Source organism: Anser anser (genome assembly GCF_964211835.1).
Source record: "Anser anser genome assembly, chromosome: 6".
In the NCBI taxonomy this organism is placed as follows: domain Eukaryota; kingdom Metazoa; phylum Chordata; class Aves; order Anseriformes; family Anatidae; genus Anser; species Anser anser.
The window spans coordinates 905001-925000 of record NC_139726.1 but is presented as its reverse complement, the minus strand read 5'-3'; the positions used below and the strand labels follow the sequence as shown (position 1 = coordinate 925000).

General features: G+C 48.3%; 2 long non-coding RNA genes across 2 annotated transcripts; one reads left to right on the top strand and one right to left on the bottom strand.

The window, feature by feature from the left end:
* Positions 1 to 11233: 11233 nt before the first annotated feature.
* On the top strand, positions 11234 to 18698 carry LOC310901616. Its single transcript, XR_014585952.1, has 2 exons — positions 11234 to 14121; positions 16409 to 18698. It is a non-coding gene; the product is annotated as an uncharacterized lncRNA (long non-coding RNA).
* LOC310901614 lies at positions 15008 to 16156 on the bottom strand. Its single transcript, XR_014585949.1, has 2 exons — positions 15954 to 16156; positions 15008 to 15771 (listed from the first exon to the last, which is right to left on the bottom strand). It is a non-coding gene; the product is annotated as an uncharacterized lncRNA (long non-coding RNA).
* Positions 18699 to 20000: the final 1302 nt, after the last annotated feature.

The window sequence follows — 20000 nt, the reverse complement described above, 5'->3', positions numbered from 1 at the left end:
GTGATGCGTGGAGGCTCCTCGCTGATTCCTTCGGTCTCTGCCAGGTTTTTATTCAGGAAGCCGGTTGTACGATGAGAAAAGCGAGTGAAACGCCCGCTTGCTGTCTGCCTGACCACTGATGCAGCCGAGGTCCCAGCAAACAGATCCAGCACACACTGCCAAGCCGCCGCTCGTGCGGCCGTGCCGGGCAGCCCCCACCCAGCCCCGGCGGGTGCCTGCGCCCAGCAGCCCCCGCTTGTCTCAAGGGAAGGAGGCGCTGGGCGATGCCGCTCGCGCCACGAACTGAGGCAGTGGGCACTGCCGTCAGTGCCAGCTGCTTCCGCAGCCGACACCTCTCGCCGACAGCTCTGCCCTGCCCCGGCTGCTGGTGGGCAATGCCGCAGGCTCGTGCAGCAGCCCTGGGTCGTAGCTAAAGCCTAACGCCAAGGTAACGGGTGATGTTTGAAGGTGAACAATAATAAATCGTGCATAAATAACCAAACAGCTGTTTGCTTCAGGGGGTGCGGACAAGGAAGCGGTCATTTCCCACTTGTCCTGTTTCAGGCAGGACCCACTCAGCTTCGGGCCGAGCGTCAGAACCAGCTAGAAAGTTGGGAGCAATTGAAGAAGGAAAAGTCCGACTTTAAGCTACCTTTGCTAGCTGTATATGCAGTGTAAATTAAAAGGGGCTGAGAAGCTTTCTTCTAGGTTTATTCTGAGCATTTTCAAAATCTCGGTCCATTTCATCCACCACGAGTGTTAATTGCTAAGCACAGTCACTTGCCTGTGTTTCACTTTTTCTCCTCTTCCCTCTATGTAATATTTTTAAGCTTCCTAAGCGGTATGAAACAAAACAGGATATTTCAAGCTACTCTTAAGCTGTTATCTAAGCAAAAATTGTTTTGGCAATTCGCTTCAGGTGCTTGGATCAAGTCTGGTACGGAGCCTGGTGTGTCCCGCCGCCAAGAGCCCTCCGGCTTTGTGCCTAATGGGGGGAAAGGAAGGGTGGCCACGTCCCTGCGGCTGCGGCAGGGATCTGGTTGCTGCAGGCACGGCCCAGCACCAGTCCTGGGGCTCTGCTGCTGCCTCCGTGCTCTGGGGGCCAGGCAGAGGAGGGCAGAGGAGTGCAGGTGCCATCGTCACCCACGGGCAGAGGTGAGCACACCAAGCGTTGTGTCTATAGGGCAGCTTGTGTGTGTTCATGCATTCCTGGTGTGCTCAGTCTTATTTTTATTTTTTAATTCCTTAGTTGTATTTGGGTGTAAACCAGAGCAACTCTAAGGGAAATCCCTAAATCAGGCCCTTTTGTTTATTTTTAGAGTAAAAAAATAACAAAAAAAGAGCCTTAGACCATAAACTGTCCTTCTCCCGAAAGCCTCTTTCATGTCTGGGAATTGTTAGGGGCAAGTTTCTTGTGTTGAAGACAGCATTTTCCAACCATAAGGTGGTTCGAAAGAGCTAGGAGGCCTATACGAAGACCTGGGGAAAATACATCAGTGGCTGCTGAGAGGAAATGTCACAGATCCTCCTGCAGTTCGTGGGACCCAGCTAAAGCTGCGTCCTGCAGCAGTGCCGTGTCTGAACAGCCTCAGTCCATGCATGTGGCACCGGGAGAGGAACAACCGGGAACATAGTAAATGAGAGTATCGACTCCAAGATGCTATATTAACCAGCCCTGTGATGAAGAAAATACGTAGGCAAGTGGAAGCCAGATTGCAGGTCATGTTCTACATTTGAAATTCTACCAAGCAAAACTTCTGCCAGGCTCTGAAATAGATATTCATAAAGAAATACTGCTAGAGAAATCCGTGAGCCAGAACGAATGCTGAGGCACTGTCAGGACGATAATGTGCTCGGCCAGCAGAGTATTCCTAGGGAAGCGTTTTTCCGTGTCCATCCGTAGTTTGGAAATGGCACGATCGGGCTTTGGCTTTGCTCAAAGCGTGTGTGTAGGCAGGGGGAAGGTCTCTGTGCTGCAGAGAACCGTGCTCGTCGCCTGTTTTTTGTACTTGGTCTGCCTCCAAAAGGATGGCTTCAACAGCCGTGGAAGTAACGGCACCAACAGCAAAGCCTGAGTAAGCTCGCTGGGCACCCCTGCCCCTGGTTTTGGGGGAGCAGACGTGGAGCAGTGCTTTGGTCGGGCGGACGTCAGCGTCTCCTGCCCTTAACCTGCCCTTATAACTTGTGTGCCTGTTTGGGGGTAGGAAAAACAAAACAAAACCCAAACAAACAAATGAACAAAAACCTTGAGTAGGTCACGCGGCACATTCCTCAGATTTGCAGCCCTTTGATTCTTGGGGTGTTCTTCAGGGGAAGTGTTTTGGTTTGACGTACTCTGGTGCTGCTTCAGGGAAAAGGCCAGCTTCGGCGACGTGGGGCCCTTGTGCTGCAGGGAGTTGAATTTAGCACCGGGGCAGCAGTAAGTGTGTTGGAAGCAGCTTAAGCAACTCGACGCAGCCTGCGCTGCCCGGTCCTGCTCTGACTGAAGCCCTGGCTTCTAGGAGAGCTGTGCGAGGCAGAGGCTGCGCCTCCTCACCTGCAGGCAGTCTGTCTGCCAGCACAAACGCCCCCGGCCCACACACCTTCCCCTAGCTAGGGGATTCTTTATGCTGCGGAGGGAGGACCCGGATTTTTATGAGATTTTAATTTAAAAGGCCAAAGTGCTCCCAGAAGAACTGACTAGCTCTGCAATGCTTTGCAGCCCCACAGCTGATCTCACACAGGGTGGGAGACCCGACCGTGCCCGCCTCTGAGGCACGCAGGGACCACACGACCGCATAAATCCGAGCCTCAGCGCCCGCCGGGCCAGGAGGATTGCTCTTGCCATGCGTGCTCTCTAAATCCTGACAGCCTCTGTGCAAAGCCGCAGTTTGGCAAAGAGCTTAAAATCCTGCCCCTCTCTTACTCACCCTTCCTCGAAAGTGCTCGTTCCTCCTATTGGGGAGTGGTGTTAAACATGAGACTGTCAGAGCTGGCTTGTTCTGAATGTTAGTCGCAATATAATCGTTCTATTTGGCAGATATGCTTTTGGTATGGATGAAACTGCTGAGGTTCTGAAAATATTATTCCAAAATAAAGAGGTGAAGACACCCATAGACACCCCCAAAAAATGCTTTCAAGAACTCAGCACAAGATGTGATTTTCCACAAAATGCCACACACCCTTTCAGAAAGGCACGATTTGCTTTGCGAGGCATAAGTTACATTAAAGAATCGGTGTATAAGATGTTTTCTCTACCAGCATTTCAAATAGCAGGACTATGATTTGAGCTTAAATGAGCTAAGTAAATCAGCGGTGCTGAGCGCCAAGCCTGCTGCAGGTGCTCGGGCTCATTGGGATGACCCTCGCAGTGGTAAGGTCTGCAGCACATGGGGGTTGTTTCTGTAACCCTCCTCCTCCTCCTCCTCCTCCTCCTCCTCCTCCCCGGCTGCAGGGTCACGCCGCAGAGCTGCAGGACCCCGACGTCGCCGCTGCTCCGGGCCAGCCGTGAGCCTGTAGGGCAGGCGCTTGCCAGGCAGGTGACTACGTGCACTTGAGGGTGCATTTTTCTGTTTTTTGTATTTTTCTGTTCTTCAGCTGGGCTTCGTGCAAATCTGGATTTCACAGGAGGACTTCCCCATACTTGCACCATCTTCACAGTGCCCTGTCTGTTCCTGTAACCTTCTCCAGATGGTGACACGAACAGATGACTTCAACAAGAAAGATCCCGGTTAAAGTAAAAATACAGCATGTCTTGGTTTCACAGGGGATGATTTTTCTGGATTTCACAGGTTTTCATCCTTCTTCCTTCCTTAACGTGCTTTTTCAAAAAACACTCCATGAACTTGCCTTTACGACAGAAGCCAGGGGATTATGCCAGCTCTCGAGCGTTAGGAATCCTTGCTTCAGTAAAATACGTAGTCAAAGTGTGAGTTTCATCAGAGGTCCTGCTGCAGGGTGAGGGGAGAAGGAGCAGGGGAGAAAGTAAGTCAGAGAAATGATGCGTGCTGCTGTCAGAAAGGAAATGCTTGAAATAAAAAGCAAGTTTCAGGTTGGAAATACATTCTCTGAGGTAGATCAGATGCCTCCTGAAGCAGAAAAATAAATCTGTGTTCTCATCATCTTCACTGATAGCTCCCCAAAAGATATGAAAATACTTGCACATGTTGCAATTATTGATGGCATCCTGGAGCGTGCTGGAGAAGATGCAGGTTCCTGCATTTCAGAGCATCTTTGTGATGCTTTATGATGATATTGTTCGTAGATGAACACATCTACGTCTTCTGCTTTACATTTGAGCATTTTCTCTGGTGGGTACAAGGTCAGAGGAATGACTGTTTTCTTAAATAACCTTCTTTAAACTCCAGCACTTAACTGTGTAGTTTTGGTTTAGCACACATGCACTGTGTATATACACATATATTATATACACACATATATCGTATATTTAGGTCCTAGGTGATGTTTGCATCATTACCAGCTTGCCTCAAAAAAAGAGGACGCCTGTCCCCATTTGAGACCAAACAAAAGAGTTGCTTCTGTTTAAGATCCAAGTGAAGTCAAAGCACTGTTGTGGATTTTCTTGTGGACCAGAAAATAATTTCTACCATGGATGAAATGGATCATTTAAAAAATACAGGCCTAAATGTTTGTATGTATGGCTGTGTTAATTTAGCAGATGTGGTCAATGCTATCTCCTGCAGTTTGAGACTTAGTACAGTTGCAGATAAACAGCTATGTGGTGATTTTTTTTCCTCAGTATATATATATATTTTTAATTACACAAAGCAAAATGGTAGACAAAACTCTTGCATATTTGATATTAAGATGACTGAACAATAGGAAGTCATCAGTTTGTTTTCTAGATCCTAATGCAATGGTTGCCATAAGAACACAAATTATGTGTACATTTTAATGCATCTATGCTTCATAATTATGCATGGTTGTATGCTGTTATAATTGACATAAAATATAAAACAGGTCAAAGAGCAGCTATTAAAACTATTTTTCATTTTGCTTCCTGACAGCTAGCGACATCAATGCCTACTGCATTTAATAGGACCATACAGGGAATGCAAAGATAGTTATATAATTTCAACCATATTAAAGCCTCCAGAACTTGCAACCTAATTATTTCCTACAGTGTCTTGTTGTAAACTGTATTACTTTATTTGGAACGTATTCGTTTTAAGACTAAACAATTGAACTACATTAAATTAGCATGAAGGGGAAAATCATAAAACTTTTGGATGTATTTCACAGAGGTCATTCTGTTAGGTTAAGAATTATCCCAGGAGCAATGATTTTCTGCCACTCAAGATAAAAAATAATGTTAGAATTGTGCTAATTCTGTGCAGTTATTTTAATCACTGAAGTAAATTCTACCAAAGGACTAAATTGTAGTTGCATCCTCTCCCTAATCATAGAATGACAGAAAGAAAACAACTGTAGAAAAATGACAATTTTATAAGATGTCCCTCCTCTTGTTAATGGCTGCATGAGGACAAAACAACAGGGTACAAATTTTACATTTTTAACTCGTTATTGGTGATCCTATCATTTTTAACTCATTATTGATGATCCTATCATGTGATGCTGGTCAAGGGTTCATGTTCGTTGTGGGTGATTACATCTCTTCTGGAACTCATGCTGTATGTGGCCTGTACGTTGCAATAAATCCTTAAAATTAGGTGTGAGCGGGACATCTAACCCCGGCTAGAAAACACACATGGACATGTCTGTGCAAGCACTGCCGCACCCTACCCCGGACCCTGCGGTGTGCATGTCCCCTGAGAGCTGCCTGCTGGGCCAGGACGAGCGGTGCTCATCCCCCGTGCTGCGGGTGACCCAACTGGGGACGTGCTGCTGAAGATGATGGACATGAAACAATTATATGAGCTTGAAGGTCTGCTATACAAGAGTGAATTTCAGCAAATAAACCTCAGTGAAAATGGGGCTGTTCTGGCTGTTTGTGCTTTGCATTGCTGCACACCATGTTTCAAGTCATGGCTAAAATTGATCGGGAAAACAGTGGGAGCACCTAATAAATATTGGCAGTCCTGTGTCTCATGTGCTAAGTCTGTTTAGAGACTGGATATTTCAGGAGGCTGGTAATAGACTTCAGGGAACCTTTCGGTTCTAGTTGGCTGGTTCAAGTCTTGTTCCTGTGTAGTGACTGAAAGTTATAGCCTAATTTGTGCCATATGAAGAATAAGCTCAATCCAATTTCCCAAGATAAAGGTGACCACATCCCAGAAAGAGCTGTCATAAATGGCACGTGTTAGCGCCTTAACAGGGAAGGCAAGGTCTGAAGGAGAGTGAAGGCAAACCCATCTGATGGAACGTGTTGGCTGTGGAGCATGGAAAGGTTTTGTGGCTGCTCTTCTCTATTTATTCAACGGACCGAAGGTCTTAGTTTCCCCATAAAAGACCAGCTTCATTTCACCATTAGTGTCTTAATTTGCATTCAGCTTCTTGCTCCTGACAGCTCTTTGCAGCCATTTTCACAAGACATCCCCTGTCTTACGTTTCTCCAGCTCCAGTTCAGATTTTCCCGAGGCCTGCTCAGGAAAACAACGCTGGGTGACAAAGCTGTGACGATGTGGGCTCCCGTGGGCCTTCTGTCACCCGGCCCCACCAGGAAGGCTGTACCCAGCTGGGTCCAACATGGCATCAGCTGTTGGGTGGCCAAGGCTCGAGCAGACAAGGGTTAGGGAGCTCTGGGTGGAGGCAAGGAAAGCCATGTGCTGCTCGTAGTCTGGCATACGAAGCCTCTGACCGCTGAGAAGTCAGAGGCCCGCTGCTGTGTGTGCTTCCATGCAGCCCATGCCATGAGGCATCGGTTACAGAGGAAAGGACAACTCGAAGCCTGTAGGCCACATCACTAGACTTTCTGGCTCATCACCCAGAGCCAGGTCAGTACAAATGATTGATATCCCCTTCCGGCAGCGTCTTCAGTTATGAAGACCCAGAAGAACTGAGAAAAGAACAATTGGCAGACTTCTGCTGTTATTCATTGCCATGATATTACGAAAACTAAGCCCATATCTGTTTTCAAGATTTTTCACTTAAGCTCCTTTTTCTTGAAGTATTGTGGTTAGTATTGTCTGAACAACTAGATTATGGGAACAGGAGTATTTTGTAAGTGACAGGTCTCAAAGAGAGTGTGAGATGCCTGTATATTTTCATCCCCCTTCCCCTCCCAAATTGTTGAACAATATTCTGCGTTGTGCACAAAATAGAGAAATGTGTAGGCCCTGACATCAATTCTGCAAGCCATTAAATAGGTGGAAATAAAACACTGTAACGAAATGAAGATAAAAAGATCAGGCATTTTGTGGAAACAAGGCATGTAGGCAGCCCACAAATTCAAAACACAGTTATTGCCATAGAAGTTCTGCTGCTTTCGTGGACTTCTTTAAAGTGAGGAGAAGGATAAGGCAATCGTGCAATCCACTTCTTCCATGTAACAGAGACCTGTTGTAGCCCACATTTTACTGATTTGAAGCAGGCTGCTATAAGGATCTGATCTTCAGAAAGGACCTTCTCAGAGTCCTGCTTGTGCCCATTTGATACGCCTCCACAGTCAAAGGGGCTGCCAAACTGTGATGTCCTTTTTCTTCAGAGGGAAGTCGCACGTAGGGGGCATGCTGGTGTCCCGTAAGCCACACTGCATTGCTGTATGTTAATGCCCTGCTGCTACTTGAAATTGTTGAAGGCTAGTTTTAATTATCATGAATTCTTCAGTTGTTCCTGTTAACTGCCTATGTTTCAGTATGGTTGAAAATTCTGTCTCCCTACATTGTTCTTTATAGTGTGTACTTAAGTCTCACAAAGGGGACTAGCACGGTGAGCAGTCATGGGATTAACGTCTAGGAGGTGTGACCATGGACTGTGTGTGACCAGCTGGAGCCCATCCCTTGGTGTGTCTTCTCCCATGGCGGGTGGCTGGCCTGTCACTGGCTTGCCTTGCTCCTCCTCTGCGGAGTTTCGGGTGTAGAGGACTGAGCGCCATACTGAAGCTCCCCGATCTGCTCTGCACAATTGCAAAGTCACCAGTTCCTGAGATACGAAGCATGCCACAGTTGTTTCTCCTCCCAGTGATGGGACTCTTTCTCACATCAGTGAAAATAAAGCCTTTTAACGCAGTACTCAGTTCGCTGTCTCCTCAGCTGGGGAATCTAAACATAAGCTGAGCTGTCCTGTGGGCTGGTTATTAACATAGACTTTGGCTTTTCTGTCCTCAAGCACAGCTTTACCCTCCCAATCCTCTGAAGTGAAGATTGAGAAGCATATAAAAGCTTCGGATTCCATTACTGTAAAATGTATCAGAAAAGTGTTGAGCTAGGTAATTACCTTAATCCAACCGAAATAGTCGGTCACAGTATACATTAGATGAGCATCTAGAGTCAGATTTGAACATGCAGTCAACCTGAACAAAATTAGCTCAGCAATAGTGGTCCAGATTTCTTAATTAGTTCTCGGTGACAAGAACATTTAATGTTTGCAAAAGTCAAGTGCAAATTCTACAAGTGACACAATTTGAGAAGACTTCAGGAGGCTGAATTAAGCCTGGTGCGGTACCCCACTGTCAGGTGCGGCATCGAGGGCTGGCCTCATTTATTCCTCTCTGTCAGGGTTCCTTTAAACTTCTATATAGTGAACCACAATAAAAAGTAATGGTATGATTAACTTCATAGTAATAACCTATTGCATTGAAAATACACATTTAACTCCAATTTTCATTGAACTACACAGAAGCTGAAAATATAATAGCATTTCCCAGTCAGTTGACGGTACATTTTAGTGCATTGTAATTGGCTATCTTGGCTTGTCTTGGTTTAATAAAGTAGATGGGATTCATGAAAAAGCTCCGTGGTCACTTAGCAATTGTTTAATTTCTGTAACATTGTTTTCTGAGTTAGAAAATTATTGTTTTTCAGTACCGTTAAATATTTATGGGATGCAGTTGAGATACATGGCATGGGGCATAGTCCTGCTAAACTCAGAAATTAATAACTTACTGAGAAAACAGGAATGCAAAATAGTATTTCTAGTGTAAAAGACTTTTCAGTCTACAGATAATTTGCATTGCTGAGTTTTTACTTTGCTAGAGAGAATGTGTAAATATCTTGGCAGAGTAAAGCTGAACTATGCTCTATCATGGCTAGGACATCTGTGTTGGCTGGGAGAGACTGGCAAAAACTTGAGCTCTCTTGAAAATATGGTCCACTCCTTTGATACCTGGGAAGAGAGAACAGGGAAACGAGGAAATTAGTCACACTAGGCCTAAACATGCCCTGGTGAAAAGTGTATTGTCTTATTAGAAAATGTTGCTCTAATACACAGAAATATTTAGTGAGTTTAGCTTCTTAAAAAGAAATACACAAACTTGTAGAATTACATATTTTGACCAAAAGACTAAGTGTTACAGGCCTCAGAGACAGGGAACGCTTCTAAAAAGTGTATAGGAGACTTGAGACTTAGTTTGTATCATTACCTGTATTTCAAAGGGCTTTTCAGCTTTTAGAACAATAGGCTAAGATCCAAACCACAAATGCTGATGGGCTGGTACGTAGAGGGAGGAGTGATAGGAAGGTGCTGTGTGGTGCTGTTGTGTTGGGTCGTGTTGGGTTGGGTCATGTTGGGTTGTATTGTTTTAGTTTGGGTCATGTTGGGCTGGGCTCCTAGCTGGGGGTGGTGAGAAGTCCCTGGTTGAAAGATGCTGCACAAACACATCACCACAACAAACGCAGCCCAACTTTCCCGTCTCTCCTGCACATCCCTCTGCCTTGTGACCTGTCCCTGCGGAGGCGATGCAGTGCAGTGGGTCACCTGGCTGTGTATCTTCATGCAACCAGTTACTTACTGGGTGATTCCCCCACCCACGCCCTCGCCTCCACGGCTTCCCCGTAGCCAGCACGGGAGTGGCCGCACTGGGGAACTGAGACAGAAAACAGAAGTGATTTCAAGGTTTTGCTGCCACCAGCCCGCTCGCACCGCAGAGGGCTCCGAGCCGGGTGACGGGGTGCGCGGGGTGCACCTTCCTCTTTCTACCACACATCAGATGCTCCAGTGAGCTTGACAAACCAAGGTGGAAAGTCCAGGCTGAGTGAGCCGGGCGGGCGGACGGCAAGGGGAAGGAGACGCTCTGTTTTTCCACTGTATGGGTCAACGGTGTCTTTTGGCAGGATTTGTGCAGCCTCTGTGTGACGCTTGCTCTGTGTAACTTCTAAGTAGGAGTGCATAGCACTGGCCTTGAACAGATCTTTCCTGCTTCAATTTGTATTCCTGAGTTCAACCCCACCCCCACCCTCCCCAATTTATACCAAATCATTTTTATGAAATGCCACGGCTTTATGGCATGCTCACAGAAACATTTAAGTTGAATAAAATTCTGGGTTCTTGACCACTCTTTCATTCAGCAATGGACCTGAATTGTGACATCTTTTGTCAAAGACATCTTCCAAAAAACATGGCAATTTCTGAAGAAGAAATTAGATTGTCTTTTAAAGTAATATAACAGTTGTGCAATTTTCGCCTTTTTGACCCTTCTTATTTCCTCTGGGTTTTAAGTAGAGGCCTCCAATTTAAAACCTATTATACTCCAGAGGCTGCTTCCACCCTCTCAGCAACATAACCATGCTGTAGTCTCTGCGCTGTTATTTTAACACTTGTTAGTTTTGCCTTGCCTCACCTTCTATTTAAGAATATGTGGTATGTGTGTGCTTCCTCCTTTATGTTAAACATATAAATGCTAAAGAAGGTATTGCTTTATGCTTCTCTCATATCAACACACAGCCTCACAAAATAACCCGTATTTATTATTTTTAGCAGAAGTTTGATCATATCCAGTTTTCTAGAAGAAAAAAACAACACCTGAATTTTATTATGAAGGAAAATATTCAAATGAAATGTCTTTTGTCAGGAGAAAGAAATCCTCACACAAGTTGGTCTGTGCCCGGGGCATTGCCAACAGGTGTCAGGTGCCCCAAGGCACCAGCAGGGCCACGCTCAGGTCTCTCGAAGAGTGGTTTTCACTTTGGAGGCTGAGCTTGGCTTTAAAGCAAGAGAAAATAATGCCTCCCTCTTTACCTACACCCCCAAAGAGAGTTTGTGGGAGCCCGCACGTGCTTGTTTTAGGTGTAGGTACCAACGCTGGCAGCTCTGGCTGGACTGCATGTTGTAGAAGTAGTTTGAGATTGTAGACTAGATTGGAGCTTTATTAATTTTGAGTGGGATGCAAAACCTGGGAGTGTGGTCATCGGGTGTTTTTGGATGGCAGCATCTTCTGCGTCTTGAGCAAGAGGTGATGAGGGTGCCCAGAGAGTGTCAAAAACCTCATCCACCTTATAATTTCATCTTGCAAATAAGCAAGATGAGTCACTTCTCAGACTTGCAAATAAGAAGTGGTAAGTTACTATATGGACAGGAACAGGTCATTTTTACTTTTATGATGTTTTTTTAAATGTTTGGAGCGTGGCGCAGAGGCGCACAGTGGAGGGACGCAACGTTGGCACGAAGCCCGAGGCTTTGCCACACGCTGGTGGTTGGCAAGGCACAAGGAGCCTGCGTCAGCAGCATCACCAGGGCTGGGGCCAGAGGGGTTTCACTGTTCACCAGTGGGTACGACACGGGGGTTTGGGTAGCATGCTGCCATTTGATTTGTTGGAGTGTGAGTGTTTTATAACCATCATTTGCGAGTAAATTACTTAGCAGTATTCTGCTTTATGACTGGCTGAAGAAACTTAGTTGATGGTATAATATAATTTATTTCCATGCATAAGTGAGTGACCTTCATATCTTATTCTGTCTCTCGTGACTTATTATGGGCCATACCCACAGTGGAGGAGATGACTTGTGCTTTGCCACTGCCCAGTGTTTTTGTGTCCGTCCCACTAATGATGCGTTTTTGGAGTAAGGTGGCTGGTGAAATTCAAGCTTTGGCATACACACCACCACAACTCGGTGCTGGAACTGTAACCTCCTGCACAGGCTTTTCTTGTTCGGAGGCGGTGAAACCAGAGAGATGCTTTTGGAGCTGGACTTGGAGAGACTGAACTTTGTGATTGCCTCCACTCCACCTTTGCTTGGCTGCCTCCAACCCTTCCTGAGCCAATTTGGGCATTGGGAGCTGCTGTGGGGCATGGAGGTGCTCACAGTGAGGAGCCTCTCCTGCTGCACCGGGGTTTTCACAGGACCTGGTGGGAAGGCGGTTCCCTTACTGCCCTTCAGTTTTACGTGCTGCCACATGGCTCCACATCTGATAGCTGGGGACTTTTGTTTCCAGCCTGAATGTATTCCTTCATGCCTGTTATTCCTTCTCTCTCCTTGTGCCAGCGTTGCCAGGTGGGGTTTGGGCTCAGCTCTGTCCTTGCAGAGCGTGCAGACAGCCCCAGCTCCCATCCCGCACGCAGTGACTCCTGCCACAGCCGGATCCACGCCGCCCTTCGGCCTCACGAATGGAGCGTGGCACCCACCTGCCCCCCGGGCCGTCCCCGTGCCGGTGCCTCTGGTAGCCCCTTGTCTCGACCACAGCAGCTACCACATGAACTTCTCCTACCGTTCGTTTTCCTGGGTGCCTGCCAGGTACAATTTTATTAAACAATTTACAAATGAGAGCCCATGCTCCCCCCCCCCCCCCAGTTATGTCTCTATAGGAAGATATCCATAGTCATCTGTCAAAATGCCAGATTTCTTACTAGATCTGCAGTGTTGAGGGAAAAAAAAATGTTAATTAATTCTGTGAAGAGGACAGTTTTAAATAATAGATATGAATTGTGTCCAAGGTATGCCATGTTCTCGGCTTCAGATCTCGTGGCGACAAGGTGTCGTGCCAGCTGCGCTGCAGCAGAAGCGCTGCGTGCAGGTCACATCAGGGCTGCGGGTAACGATGGGCCGGGCGCCGGCTCACTGCCAGCCGCCCCTCTCCTGGTGCCAGCCCTTTGAGGTGGGTAACTTCACAGGGAGACCCCGGGGAGGCCAAGGTTGGGTTGATCAGCGTTCGGGAGGAGCGCTGAGTTTCCAGCCAAGGCCTGCTGCATCAGCACTGCATGCGGCCGGCTCTCCCGCTAGTCAGGAAGAAGCGAGCAGCGCACACTTCCCCACGTTTCTTGACGTGACAGCAACTCTGTGCCCTCAGAGTGCAAATACCACATGAGCCTTGTGCAGCGGCATGACGTTTTCAGCTGGAGGTCAGTCCCGGTCACACGGAGCTCACTTCTGCCTTCTTTGGTTTCCTCCCTCTCACTTCCTCCCCTGCGGGGCCAGGAGGGGAGAGGAAAGCCCCAGCACTGGCGAGCGGTGTGGACACCAGAAAGGAAGGTGAGGCAGACGTGTGGAGTCATCGACTGGTTTGGGTTGGAAGGGACCTCAAAGTCCATGGCACGGAGCTCCCAGCAGACCAGGCTGCCCAAATCCCACCCAGCCGGGCCTTGTGCACCACCAGGGATGGGGAGGCACAGCTCCTCGGGGCAGCCTGCGCCAGTGTACCACGTACCATGAAGTAAGGTTTTAAACAAGCACACGCAATTTAAGTGATATCCGGTGCAAACCTGTAGCCTCGAGCAGCAGGGAGCACTGAGCAGTGCCGGCAGCACGCCTTCAAATAGCAGGTGTAACTTAGGACGTGTTAGAAAGAACTCAAATATTAATAATATAATAAGCTATAAATTAGTTATTAAGGTTTTGATCCACTGAAGTCAATGGCAAATTTTTCACTCACTTCAGTGGCAGGAAGAACGAGCCCGGTGAGTATCACATCATGTTTAAATGGATGATATTGTGAACTGTAATACTCTTAAAAGCAATGGGAGTGTAAATCAGGCCAGTGCTATGCTAATCTGCAGCTGGAAACCAGATAAATCAATAGAAATAAGTGGGGGTAAAAAAGGTATAAACTAAGCTTGTGCATTTAATTAAACTTTGCAGCAGCTGCAGACTGACTTTTCTGGGCAGAAAACACCTGGGTGCTCAGCTGCAGGTAGCCCCAGTGATGGCTCACACCAACGGCCCTGGAGGTCTCCACCGTACCCTTGTGTTTTCTGCCACCCTCAGCCTCGCCACGCTGTGCACACAAACCCCTGGCCTCAGCAAAACCTCGCTGCGGGGAGAGCCCTCTGCCCATCCAAGAGCAAACCTGCGCAACGCCCTCCTTTTCTTCTGGTAAGCTATTTAATCTCTGCTGTTTTCGTAGTGCACATAACGTTCTCTTTCCCACAAAACCAACAGAAATAGGAAAAAGCAGCATTTTTGAGCTTGTTTTCCAATCCCAAATTTACTGGGCACACACTACCGAACATTTTTTGGGCCAAATGTTGCATCTTGATTGTTTTGCTAAGTGTAAGAAAAACAAAAATCAAAAAAAATGTATATCTTTTTATTTCCACAAAAATATCCCAAATCAAAATCAGATGGTAAACTCAGCATTCTTCCCACAGCTTCATTTAATTTTCCCTCTGTTCTTTTAATGCTTACGTAGGAGTGTTGAGAAAAAAAAAAAAAAAAGAAAAAAAGAAAAACTAAGGAAGGCCAAGAAAGCGTTCTTGTTTGCACAGACAAATAACATTTCCTAATTTGTTCCGAGGCTTTTTAGTGCTCTTGTTATGGATCTCCCCCTGTCCTCCTCTGGCATACTGGCTACACACGTCCATGGGTACGCCGCACCCTGTGCACCACTTAAAGTGTACATGCTGCCCCACACGCGGCCTGGCAGTTACCATGGCAATGATGCTTCTCAATGAAGATAACAAACAAACCACATTAAAAAGAACAAAACCCAAACAATCCCTAATTAAATTAAATTTTGGCAGCAAAAATAACATTTTTTTCTCTAAATACTAAACATTTGTAAGGACCTGTTGGCCACGTCTGTTCATGACACTAACTCCTGGCCTCCACTGTTTACACAATCCCCAGTTACAGAATGGCTTTCTGTGCTGTAATTCCTCAACTGCTTTTAATAATAATTTTAAGTTACCGAGTAAGTTATGAAGTTTTGTATAAACCATACCATTTTGTGAGGAACTGGGGCACTTGGAGACTCCGAGAACTTGCCCCACCAGCTGGAGGCACTGGTCCTGGCAGGCCAGCGAGGTGGACGGCTTCTCGCCTGACGAAGCCTGTCTGCGGGGCACGTCTTCCTTCAGCATCTGACACGACCTTGCCAACCCCCAGACACCGTGTTTTGAACATGTAACCCCCCTTTGGGGGGGCTGTCTCGGTCAGAGCAGAGGAGCACTGTGCCCTGCTTGCAAACCTGCGAGCATCCCACTCCTCCCAGCGCTTGTGGGGCCGCGCCTGCAGTACTGTGTCCGGTTCTGGTCCCCGCAATTCAGAAAAGATGAGAACAGGGAGTCCCAAGGAGAGTCGTGAGAATGATCCGAGGGTTGGAGAACCTGCGCTATAAGGAAAGACTGACAGGGTTGGGTCTTTTCACCCTGGAGAAGAGAAGGCTCTGGGGAAGCCTTGTCACAGTATTCCCGTACTTCAGGGGTAACTACAAAGAGGGCAGAGGCTTTGTCCCAAGGAGCCAAACGGAGAAGACAAGGGACAATGAACTGGTACACTTTGTACCAGGAGAGGTTTTTTCTTGATACAATAAAGAATTTTTTTGCAGTGAGAGCAATCACTGGCACAACCTCCCCAGGGATGTGGTGGAATCAGCATCACTGCAGGTCTTCAAGATGGGATTGGGCTGGGTTCTGGATAATCTCATCTAGGATCCCTTTTCCCAGGGAAGGTTGGACCCAGTGATCTTCCGAGGTCCCTTCCAGCCTGGGCTGTGCAATGGTGCTGCAATTCCGCGATCCCAACCTGTGAAGAAACACGCTGGTTTATGTTTGGATCACCTTTGGTGCTCTCAGGGTCACGTCTGTATTGTGCCACAGCAATAACCAGCATGGGAGGCATCTGCTCTCTGCCGGGGCTATTGCTTTAGGATCATTACAATACATTTTAGTTTAAGGAAACGTCCTGAGAGCCTTTGACTGTTTTACCTCATGAGAGCCTCCCTGTGCAGCCTGTCCTGACCACATCCCCATGTGGGACATCCCCGAGGAGCTGGGCTCTGCCCTTGGGCTGTCCCAGTGCCGGGCACCAGCTTCTCCTCCCTCTGAGCTCTCCATTAGTGCCCAAACTTTAAGCTCTCTGCCTCTGAAGATCATTAATCATAGATGTAATTTAATGACAGCTGGGTCGCATCCCACTAACTAAGTACACCTTGTTTGCCTCAAAATGCTAATCACTCCTCTGAAACATTAATGAGGGACAATTGGTATTAAGCCTAATAATTGTGTGTGGTCTTGCTACAGATTTATTCGTATGAACCCGGTTCCTTTGTCATGGTAAAAAGCAGCAAAATCTGGTTGTGCAAATCACCTATCCCTATAGCGCTGGCATAACAAAACCTCTCTGAAATGTCTGTGTATTGACCGGATTAATTACTGTGCAGGTTTCCCAGAAAAAGGCGGAATCCATTCCTGAAAACCTTAGCACAGATTAGGTCGCATTTACCTCCCCGAGACTCCTCCTCGCTTTTAAAGAAATCTCAGTGAAATAACCTGGAAGAGCATTAGTGCCCCGGCAGCCACCGCCGCACGAAGGAGATCTCCGCAGAGCAGAAGCTGCGGCGCCCAGGGGCCAGGGCCCGGCCAGCCGCGGGCCCAGTCCCTGAGAGCAGCCGCGAGGGCCGGGACCCCGCGCCCACCCTCCTCTGCTCCTGAAGGGAGGAATTATACAGGAAAGTTTCCAGAAGGGAGAGGGGGAGGAGGGGGCGAAGGAGTGTGTGTTTCTGAGATGTCCTGAATGACGGCAATGTCTAAGAGGCCTTGTTTCAGACCAGACAAGACCATCTTTTGAACTCAGCAGGATGCCACGGCGCGCTGCTATTGAGAGGCTGTCTGAGCCCATCGGATCAATGCGGTGTTTTTGAGCGCCGCTCTGAATGAGGCCATTTATTCCAGCGCGTTTCATCATCCTCTGGAGCTTCCCTGCCTGCAGTCCTTGCTGTTCCCTGTGGCCCTTTTAAACCCGCGCTGGTGCTTCACACAGACCCGACGTCAGGGGCCCAGGTCAGGCCCACAGGACGGAACCTCTCCGTGCACAGGCACGGCGGCTGGCAGTGCCGCTGGCAGTGCCACTCTTGCACTCGGCTGGTGTGCAACTCCCCTGTGCCTGGCACTGCTCAGCTCCTGCCTCCTCGGGCAGGAGGGCGGCACCAGGCCCCCGTCCCTGCCCACGAGGAGAAACGGGAACCTCCTCAGCATGTTCCAGACTGTTTCATCGTGCTTAACTTTCCTTCCCCAAACGGCCGCCAACAAAACCTTTTCCCCACATGAGCACAAACAGCAGCACCAAGCGTCTCCTATCAGCGCGGTGCAGGCGGGTTCATTGAACGTCTGAATGGGCACCGCAAACAATGGGAGGAAATAAAGGTCGCGGCCGCCCGTGGGGATGCAGTCCTGGTGACAGCCCAGCTGGCACAGCAGCGTGGCGCTGAGCATCCTGGCCCTCCTGACAGTCACACGGGACAGCCAGCGCTGGGGACGGCCAGGAGGGCTGCTGGCACCCTGGCACAGCCCTAGGGTGAGCCAAACCTCACTCCAGGCATGCAGGGATGCATCTTCACCCATGGTGCAAATCTCATCAGTCCCCATTGTACTGCGCAGGGCCGCTGCATTTACGTTCTGTACTGCCAAGGGATGTGTTTGCTGCTTCCAGCTGACTTCAGGTTTAGTTCTCCCCTTGCCAGCAGGCCTGGAGCCACGCTGGGCTCTCCCTCTCATGCCCACCCATCCTGCTGCATGGGAAGCAGAGCAGGGGCCCTCCCTGAATGAAGTCACCAGGATGGCAGCGATGGAGTGAAAAGATTTCTTCCCTGCACAGCAGTGTGCTGTGTGGGACCTGGTGTTCTGCATGTTTTGATGTCCATTTAACTTGCGCAGCTGCTGAACTGGTTTGCAGGACTATTCACTGGAGAGGAAAGGGGGCAGTGAGCAGGGCTGGCATGATGGCAGCGGTTGGGGTCAGGAGCTTGCTCCCTGGCTGCGCTGGCCCGGGGCAGGTGCCCGTGTGCACCCACAGCCTGTGGTGCAGAAACGTGGGAGACAGCGGGGAGGGACAGGTCAGGCGCAATGGGGACACCTTGCTGCTGGTCACAGCGGGCCCAGCCACGGGCACTGCAGGCGAAAACAGCCTCGTGGCACCCGCCGCAGGGTCTGGCAGCGCCAGCGGGTCAGGGCAGGCAGGAGGAGGCACTGCACGCTGCCATGCTGTGAGCCACCGGCTGTGGGCAAGGCAGTGCGCTAAGCTGCGTCCGGGGCCTGCAGAAAAAGCACATGGGAAGTACTGAAACACAATGATTTTTAAATTTCTTCTATAAATAAGTCATGCACACGCAAGAGTGGTAATGGTTCTGTACTGAGGAGGACTCCAGCAAAATGTATTTCAGTGTATGCATTAGGCAAACCCAATTTGCACATAAATTAGAAGCAGAGGAGTAACAATGCTCAAACCTGAGTGTGGGAAAACTCCTGTGTAAGCAGTTCTGCGCAGCAGACGTGGTAACTCGCTGAGCCATAAATACTGCTGGCCTGCTCCCGCATCCCCTCCTCGGCACCGCCAGCACCGCGGGGGCGGCCAGGCGATGCTCCCTGCCCGGGATGCCATTCGGCTGCCCCTTGGCACTGCCTGCAGCGCAGAGCCAGGCTATGGGAAAAATAGGTAGCGCATGGAAATAGCAAGGGGAGTCCAGCAGCGCCTGCAGAACTTCACACTTGGTTTTCCTGTAATGTCATATATGAGGACTCATTAGAGAAACGAGGTGAGAATGAGTTGCTGTACCAGTAGCCCTTGGCACACATGCTGTTTGTATGTGGCGGTTTTGTTTTTAAGTATTTTTGCTGCTGTCACTAATATGCTAATGACACGGCATCGCTGTTTGGAATATACCCAGTGATACAGCACTGGCTGCAATTTTGTGCACAGAAGCAAAAACCTGGGACTTCAGTGATGATTGCAATCTGCTGCTCAGTGAAGGATGGCCTGGTGGCACAGATTTAGATATCAAAAAGAATGGTGATAATCTTATTAATGGAGCTTTTCATCTCCTTTGAGTCTTTACTTTGTAAAGCAAGGAATCTAGCAGGTGGAAGATAGATGTCGATTCTTATGCTTATTTAATACTTGTACAGCATTCCTTCATGAAGAAAAGGGAGAAGAAAGCCCTCCAGATTTAGAAGAAAAAAGATCAGACGTTACACTTCGATTAAAATAAACTGCCAAGGATCGGCTTTTAACACTTGTACTCGATAGTTGTGTCGAGGAGTTGAAGCAGCGTGGCTAAAACCCACCCCTGCAGCTGGGTTCCTGCACCACGCACTGCCCCTTGGCTAAATGGTTGTGTAGACGTGGTAGGGCCGGAGCGTGCAGGGAGAGCACCACGGGCTGCAGCAGGTCCTCGGGCTGCAGTGCTGGTGGTGCCAGAGGGACAAGCCCCGTGGTGCCACGGCACGCTCCGGCCCTGGCAGGGGCCCCGCGGTCTCACGATCAGGAAGCAGATTTTTAGCCAACAGCGTGCGTTTTCTTGGGGGTGCTGAACTGAGAAACTGGCATAAAGTCAGTCCTGTTTGGACCAGCATGAAAAGTCTTGGCTTTTTTTCTTAGTGACACTAAATGCTGTTTGGGGCTGGCTGAATGGCCCATTTGACCAAGAAAAAGTCTTTCAAGTTACATGGTCCGTTAAAAAGTACATTAATCCAATAGCTGAAATCTTTTTGGTTTATATTTTCTCCTTTTTCATATTTGCCCTGGGCTGAATTTGACAGCTGGCTTCAAATAATTCTTGTGGTTGGAAGTTTTCCTTCTTCCATGAATCCTCCTACAAATCCTCCTACAAAAACGCTCATTTCTCTGTACATAGTGGGATCTCTTTTCAACACAAATTTTGCCATCCTCCTTAACCTTGGTTTGGAAAAGTGGCCGTCCCAGATCTAAAGTTTTTGGCTCTCCCTTCAGCTGGCACAAGTTTGGCACCACTGGCTGAG